This window comes from Morone saxatilis, unplaced genomic scaffold (assembly GCF_004916995.1).
Source record: "Morone saxatilis isolate NCDOM2014 unplaced genomic scaffold, NCSU_SB_2.0 Contig21, whole genome shotgun sequence".
NCBI lineage: Eukaryota > Metazoa > Chordata > Actinopteri > Moronidae > Morone > Morone saxatilis.
Window position 1 is genome coordinate 21,176,240 of NW_023339774.1, and position 7,938 is coordinate 21,184,177.

The following is a 7,938-nucleotide window of genomic DNA, read 5'->3' on the forward strand; positions in this document are numbered from 1 at the left end:
TGTGTGTGTGTGCGCGCACATGTCAGAGCTGTGTTACACGCTCTCAGAGAGGCAAAATGTGTTAGTCAGAAATGATTGAACACTGCATATTGAACATGGTTAAATATTAGTTCTTCAGCCACCACAAAGCTTAACAATCATCCAGACATTCAAATTCCGTCTGAGATCAACCAGATTGTGTGAAAAGGTCACGAGAAAAAGAAAATGAAGTTAAAAGAATTGTTGATAATACATTTCCTGCTGTGTGTCTGTACTACTTACCAACCTTCAGGTGTGATCAGTCCTCTCTTGCAGACATTTACTCCCCTGTTGCAGAGCTGCGACTGACGTCCTCTGTGAACAGGCAGCAGTGAGTTGGTGTGTGTGTGTGTGTGGCAGTAAGCTGCAGTAGTCAAGGTTTTTCAGATTGTGTTTGCTCCTCAGACAAAGTATGTGATGAGAGAGAGAGAAAGAGAGAGAATGACACAGGCTTGTCGTTAGGCAGTTCTAAGAAATGGTTAATCCACTTTCTTTAGTTAAGTGCAGAAAGGAAAATTATTTTGTCCACGTTATCAATGACATCTCCATGACAACCATCAACGAGGCCGGTTGACGGCACATGTTGTAATTGTGCTGGAGGAACTGTTCTTTGTGTCTGTGTGGGAGTGTGCATGCACCTGTGTGTGAATAAGATCCTGTGCATACACTTTGCATGCACACGCTTTAATTATTGTGCTTGAATCAGTCTTTGATTGATTGATTTTATTGATTGTGAATGTGGCTTTGCATATTAAAACATAAAATACAGGCACCAAAGAAAGACACTGGCTGCAGTTTGTTTGCTGTTGTAGCAAACATTACATCATGTGAATGTACTGAACATAAATGATGATTTTTTAAAGTCAAATAATAAATAAGACAGATAAAACACATTATGATTAAACCGGCAGGAGGCAAAAACTGTGCTGGCGTCGTGATATACCGAATGCTGTGCTGCAGGATTTTTAAGAAAAACATTGTTCTTTGTATCCTCTGCCCAGACTATTACTAACCCAGCTGTTAATTGTCCAGACCGTGGTACAGGGTTTCCATCACTTTTCTGTAGCCATAGAAACACTGTGACTTCACAGAGCAGTTCATGAATCCACCACAAGATGTCAGCGTTGGACAGTACGTCTCCATTGTGTGAATTAGTTTTACACTCAGTTCCCAGTTTATAAGGCACACTGATTTAATGCAACAGACCTGTAATACATCGTACTTCATAATGTTCATTTCTTTTTAAAAACCTTTATTAAACATCTTTAGATAACAATCAGTGGTTGTTAGACATACCTAACAATGAATCCAAGCAGCGAACTTTAACAGAAAAGAGCAAACAAATAAACTAAACAAACAAAAACAAAACAAGAAACCTAAAATATAAGTTAAATTGAATTTACTTAACCCCATTCATATCAATGAGGGTAGAAGAAACTGTAATTTTATATTAAATTTCAGTATTGTACTGTTTACTTTGTCTGACAGCTACAGTAACTAATTACTTTTCAAATTAAGATTTTACAATAAAAAACAACGATGAGCTCATAGAAGTTCAGACTCTTTGTACTGTTTCAATTCAAATTATCCATTATTTCACAAAAAACAAAGACTAGAGAAGAAGTCAGAAAATTAAACAGATTTATGCATCAGAACTTTCAGATTGTCTATGAGTTGTTGTTGAACAGTTTAACCAAAGAGATAAATCCTCTTCAAAGCCTTACATATATGCATGGTTTTATTTAAATAACTAGTTGAGGTATATAAAGGAAAAAATGATGAAATATTTCTCAAAAAGGAAAGAAAGAAAGTCTAAAACATGAATATTTTGTGCATCAGAATTTAGTAATGATTTATGCCACTAAGCCTGTATGATACGATGCTATCATTGCTGTATGGTCTTGCTCAGTCAGAGTAGGGCGGGTCATGACTTCACCATCCTGGGGAGAAAAAAAGGCGATTAAATGAGGTGGCATCTGATTGGTGCACAGGCGTGTGTATAACAGAGCCCCTCCACCTATTAACAATCTAATAACGTCTCTTAGAATCAAACATTTTACTGCAGAACAAGAACTAATACTGATTGCACCTAATATATTGGTACTTTTAAGATATGAATACTTCTTCCACCACCGTCCAGGTTCAGGAAGGTTGAGTCTGGGTAAAAGTCAGGTAAAACGTCTGAGGGTGAAGCTGAGTCAGCAGGGTTTCATTTCACGGTTTCTGTTTCTCACTTTGTTTCATATTCAAGGCTTCTTGGAAGAGTCTGCTTTTCTTTGTAACACTGTCGAGTGAGTAACAAAGGGAGTTAATAATACGTATGTTGGGTCTTTATTCCAGGAGAGGATCCCCTGCGGTATAAAAAGCAACACAACTCAACTCATGTTCAACTCTATACGGCGTTTGAGTCCTGAAGCATAAAACCCCAACAAGCAGCCATTACCTGGACCTTTTCTCTGCCCTGTTCAGATGGAAATCAGCACTGTGAACAAGTACTCTCAGCTGGAAACAGGAGACACCCACGGGACTGTATGTTTAGCCATCATGACTAACCAGGCACCTGCTTGATTGCCCCCTTAGGGAAAGAACACACTTTTGTATTTGGAAATTTCTTTTCTGTTTTATAGACGCAGTGCTCGGGGATTGCAGAGCTTCCTCATAACAGAGTTACTGTCACAGCTGACAGCCTGAAGTGTCTTTCCCATATGAACCAGGGCTGCTGTATTGGCAAGAATCTGGCAAATCGGCACATGTCACTAAACAGGGGTTACGATTCAATATATTGTGATAATAAGGGTTTTTTCCAGTCTAATTTTAGGAAAACACGCCACCATACGCATTAAATGTGAGTTATTTTTATGCAACCAGAACAGTTGAGATCTGCTTTTTGTATTTGTCCCAGTGCCTCTAACATCCAACATTATAGCCCTCAGTTTACAGCACTGATATCTAAACACAACAATCAATACAATATTTACTTACATGAATGCGTTTGTTCATTTATGAAAAATATTCATGTAGACACACACTGGATTAATTTAAAATAACAATTTCACATCACTTAATGTCAGTTTTGCTGATTTATTTGGCTAGTATAACGTTAGCTTTGTGCCTCTACATCATTTATTGTTGGCTAAAATGAACACCGTTTTTCATAATACATAAGTTAGTGTCATGGATCACGTTAGCTGGTGCTAGCTATTTTTTTTTCGCACCTTTGGATTTTCGTGTAATTAACATAAAAAATAAAACATAAAATGCCTCAGAATCGTACATATGGAAGATCCAAGTACTTCTTCTTCCACCACTGAGTGTTATGAGGGACCTCTTTCACATACAAGCAGTCATGTGATCCATTGTTCATATAAAAATATGGATTATAGCAGCTTTAATTGCTAATTTGCAGATTTACTATGCAGCCTGAACTGGTGTCGCACAAGAGATCTTCCCTTATTTGTTTAACCTCAGCCTGCTGCCATCTTGACACCAACATCCCTGGACAGGATTTCACCTGCACCCACCACACAGTTTCCTGAAGGTGGGTGGTAATAAAAACAATTACATTTCTCCCCTTCTCAGTCAATTTAATGGATTTTTTTTAGCTTAAAAGAAATGCTATTTTTGAAAATATCAAAGCACAGAGAGACAAGAATAGATATATTTCTGTTATGTAGTACAAGAATGGCCCAGATAACTATATCTGCAGACCACTAGACTAAAGCATTTGCAGTGCTGTGGAGGAGTTGTGTGTCTCCTCTGTCACTCGCTCGGTTCCACATAGGTGCTCTCCCCAAAAATAACACCACACAGCAGCAGATCTGCAGAAGCAGCTGCGAAATATAAAGAAGTAACCACAAGAAATGTAATGCTGCAACAGCGAGTAAAGAAATCGATCTACATCTCTTATTGTGCAGCAGCAGAGAGAGAGAGAGAGGACTATTTAAACCACGCAGAGCTCGATCAGTAACGTTTGGTGGTTTATATGTAGCAGTCACAGACACACACTGTAATAGTAATCCTCCATAATCCTTAGCTGGCTGTATCTACAGATGACAGTGCTGCTATTAAAGCCCCGTATGTCCCCACCCAGGACCACCCATCGCACCAGGTCAAGTGAAATACTGAAAAGGAGAACTCTGTGTGCACACAGCTTTCGCCTCATTATTTAAGTTTTACCACTCAAAGCGTTTTTGTTTTGGTTGCTAACATGTTAACAATACCTTTATAATGGGTAATTATCACTATCTGGTTGCTGCTGTTTACATTCACAACATCCACTGTAGAATTATTTCCTGGGTGTATATGTGTATATAAATAACTGTATATAGTTTTATTTTATTTTATATGTGTGTAACATGAACCTTGTGTTGTATAATGATAAATAAATGTCTTTGATTCATTGGTGATGTGTCAGTGTTGTTTGTTGCCCTCATGTGACTAATTATTCTGCTTTAAAGCCACAGCATATTTCTCTTAACGCTGTTTTAAGATTTAGTTTCCTAAAGAAAACATCTTTAGATATTATTTAGTTTAAGTTCAAAGCTGAATGTGAAGCAAGCAGAAGTCAAACATTTACATTTGTTTGACCAAAATCTAATAGTACCACTTTATAATTAGGCACCCAGTATAAAAGATTTATAGGTTCTAACTTATTACTCTATTATGGTTAATAAATAATGAATTAATTCTCTATAGGTCAGTTATTTCTTCAATAAGACTGTTGCAGCCGTGTGTACTTTTCACAATCTGGCCACCCAAAGGTTGTTATTACTGTATTAATAATTTATAACTAACCTACAAGCATTTATAAATGATTTATTAACCAAAGTTCAAACCTATAGAACCTTTTAGGTGCCTAATTAGAAGTGGTACCATTAGATTTAGTTTTAATACATTTAAATGTTTGCAGCAAACACAACACTGACATTATCAAGGAATATAATGTAAATATAAAGAAACTGTATGTATCATTATATAACAGAAGGTTGCATAATGAAATGTGCAGTCCCTTCATGTAACACATAGTAAAAAATGTATAAAATAATATATACAGTTATTTATATACATACACACACAGGTAGACTGATAGTTCATATTATAATGCATCATATGAGCTTATTGAATGTTAATGACTGCTGAAGTGATGTCCTCCCCTCCCACTCTGAAGGGAGGATGAGCAGCTGCAGTCTTTGTTATATGTTGTTATATGACAGTTGCTGTGTAAGTGTACAGGTTGTCAAACTATGAGCTGCTTTCCCCTTCAGGCTGAAACACAGTAGAAACTGAGCAGTGTGTGTCTGGTGCCTGGCTGTGATGCAACGTGTCCTTGTCCTCTCCTTTAACCTCACAGGGATTGTTTCTCTCCGTGCAGCTCCACTGACGATATTAAGCCGCAATGAGACTTTTTTTTCATTTGTCAGCATTTCCACAGTTTGCCCGTGGACATACACACACACACGGCCTTTAAAGCTTTGGAAGTAATAGGAGGCGACAGGATGAGGTTAATCTACCTCAGTCGGTAATGGGTTATCTCACTGAGACTTTATAGTAACCTGTTTACCTACAAAACCCTGAATTACATTCATTATTCACTGTGCAGTATGGTTAGCGTTGAGAGATTATTAATATGTTTAATAAAGGCAGCAGTGGAATGTAACTAAGTACATTTACTCAAGTACTGTACTTAATATTTAGGACAATTACATTTTAAAAGTCTAATCCTGCTAAATAAGCCCCATCTTTACTAAATGTAACAATTACATAACTCAGTTACATGTAATTTGTTACTCCCCAAGACTGATTCATAGCGAGTGCTGAAACACTTTAATACATAATATTATCATTATATACATTATATAATCCTTTTTATTAAATTAATTCAAGCTTCTCAAACGTGAATATTTGCTTTTCTCTGTTTTAAATTAGTTTAAATTGAATTTATTCAATTAATTTATCGCTTTACAGTGAATAAAAAGGCAAATAAACTGTAATTAAAATGGAGATAAATATACAGATAATGCAGAAATGACTAAATATATAAATATTATATGTGTTAATATATTTTATAATCTTATGCCAGTTGCTCTGCCCCAACCTCGGTCTATAGCTCTATCATTAATATATAGATTTATACTTGGTTTGTTGACATTTTTCCATCCTAAAGCTATTGCTGTCTGAGCTAATATGTCTATTAATTAATTAATTAACTTCTTCAGTAATATAAATAACTGTTAGTTGCAGCCCTGTCTGTTCTTATTCTATGCTATTTAAATACATCTAAAGAGACCTAACTCTCCTCTTGTTGTTTAGTGTCTTTCCCTCAGCAGGCCTCATTAGCATCTGAGCATGTGCAGAAGGGTTTCAGGATCAAGGTGGGTTAGGAGTTGGCGTGCGGTCCCCTACCAGGCAGTCCTGTTTTAACATCCCTGTGGGCACAGATCTGCACCAGCGTGGGTTTGATTATTCTCCGTCAGCCCTGCTGATGTGGGTGGCGGCGGATCTGCTGAACCGGGAAAGATTCTTCAACTGAATGTGATTTCTTTTTAAAACGCAGTGTCTTTATCACATTATCACTCAAATTATTAAATAAAACTAACAACAGGCAACGATGGAAGAAGTATTCAGATCCTAAAAGTAATCAAAACTCACAAGAGCCTCAAATTCTCCGAAGTTAGGCAAAATCTTGGTCATGGAAAAACTTGCATGGCTATTTCTAAAGGGATTCTTTGACCTCTGACCTCAAGATATTCAAATGAAAATGAGTTCCCATGAGACTCCTCTTTGTGCCAATCTCATGCAGTTTGGGGCAATAAACATACAGTTTTGTTGCATGTGATATAAATGTGTTATTTTCACCTGGAGTGTATTTTAATATTCCTGCATACTGGACTCCATAAACACTTTGAATTGCAGTGGGAATGACTGAGACACACACTTCAGGCCACCCCTGCACTACATTTATTTAAAACAATGTGGATTTGTTTAACATTTATATACAACAATAACTTGCATTGAAAAATATTTTGTGTAAATCCCAAAATACATTTTCTGAATCATTCTGTTCAATCATTAATATTGAGACCGATACGACTCCATAAAAGAGGATAAACAGAAAAGGAATAAAGACCAAAAGCAAACAACTATTGTACTGTATTGTTAAGATACAAAATAGTACCAGGATCCCTTAATTGATTGACTTCCAGTGCAGAGGGTCACCCTGCCCGCCATGCTCAGATTAGGAAACATCATTAATAATTAAAGACATATTTAAAGAGCATATTTTTACCACACAAAAAATAACAGAACAAACGATTTATATTCTAATTTGTTTCCACTAGAAACATCTGGCAGGCCAAATCGAACCATATGGTGGGCCAACTTTAGCCTGTGGGCATCACTTTGGGCAGCCCTGTTTTTCTAAGCTCTTCATACGTTTTATATGTAAACGTCTCCATTTGTAAAGTAACTCAGATAGAAAATAGTCCAACCTTATATTTGCACTTGGGTAAACATACTTAGTGCCGTTGCAGCTCTGTCAGCAGGTCACTGCGGAGCAGAGTTGGGTTAGACTTCATCACAGTAAACTGATACTAAGCTGCCTAACAGATTAAAACTGGCATCGTCTGTGTGTGACATTGTGTCTTTTGATGGTGTGAGTGTGATACGTGTGTTACACGGCGTCCACGGGCTGTTAAAGTGTTGCATGTTTCTGACCCTGACCACAGGCAGACCTCGACCTCACTGCTGTGACTGTACAGGGGTGACGGGGGGGTCACACAGGGAGTCTCGTAGGATTTAATACCCCTCCGTCCCCCCGTGCACCACCAACCACCAACCACCACATCACGTACGGTACGAGAACTGAAGTGAAAGGCAAACTCTGTGACGGCTTAGCTCAAACACACACAAATATACACACAC